The sequence below is a fragment of the Etheostoma spectabile genome, chromosome 6 (genome assembly GCF_008692095.1).
Source record: "Etheostoma spectabile isolate EspeVRDwgs_2016 chromosome 6, UIUC_Espe_1.0, whole genome shotgun sequence".
In the NCBI taxonomy this organism is placed as follows: Eukaryota; Metazoa; Chordata; class Actinopteri; order Perciformes; family Percidae; genus Etheostoma; species Etheostoma spectabile.
The window spans coordinates 23,495,776-23,496,830 of NC_045738.1; the positions used below are offsets into that span (position 1 = coordinate 23,495,776).

At 43.3% G+C, this 1,055-nt stretch overlaps 1 protein-coding gene across 4 annotated transcripts in view; it reads left to right on the forward strand.

The window, feature by feature from the left end:
- LOC116690692 (furin-like protease kpc-1) overlaps positions 1-1,055 on the forward strand; it is a 298,529-nt gene that overhangs the window by 91,127 nt on the left and 206,347 nt on the right. The window lies entirely within an intron of this gene.

Genomic DNA, 1,055 nt, shown 5'->3' on the forward strand with positions numbered 1-1,055 from the left:
TCTGTGTGCGTGTGTGCGTGCGTGTGTGTGTGGTGTTGTTCTGGTCGTCGTGTGTGAGAGAGTGGGGAGTGAGTGCACGTTGTTCTTGGTGCCTTGCTGTGTTGCATTTTTAGTGCTTATACGTCGAACACATAAAATTTGATGATTCATGAACATAAGTTATAGTAGATAGATAGGTTTGGTGTAAAAAGAATTACGGACATATTAGCGATGATTAGATAGTCCACTAACATTGCAGATGGTGCGGGTGTAACGAAGTTAGCACCTTTCTTTAATTACTTGAGTTAGTTTTGAAACAACATTGTACCTTGTTAGGAGTATTTAAACCCTAACTTTTACTTTTATCGTAGAGTCGATTGGAGCAGAAGAAACTGCTTTACTCCGCTACATCAGGCACAATGGCACCGTTACTTTTCTTTTTACTCTTTGTATCTACGCGTCATTGTTTTTACCCCGCCGTACGTCTCATTTTATAATGTGTATTAATTTGGACAGGAGGAAGAGTATAGGCTCTACACAGTGGTCAATCTTAAACCTTGTGTGGGAGGTACGGACCCAAAACAGTTTAATATGAGCGTTCACGAACCTTCTGAGGATGGGCTCAGAGGGGAGTGTCATTCGGAATCATATGAGTCGTGGTGTGTGTTCTTGACCTACGCGCACCCTGGGACTGCACCACAAACCCCGGGCGTGCGATCGAAACCCAGGTTAAGAACATGCTTTACCAGGGGACTGTGTTTACCACAGCAACGTAGGGGGCAGTCACGTGACATGTGATCGTTTCAGCGAAGGGAAAGTTAGCTGTTACAGGTCGGGCAAAATCAAAGATGTCCAGAATCAACCGTCGCAAGGAAAGGACACAGGAGGAACCACCCAAACCCCCAAAATCACCCCAAAAACCAACCCCAACACCCAAAACACCATTACATTTACTTGAGTAAGTTTTTGAAACAATTGTACTTTTAGGAGTAGTTTTAAATCCCTATACTTTTACTTTTACTTGAGTAGATTGGAGAAGAAGAAACTGTCTTACTCCGCTACATCAGGCTACAATG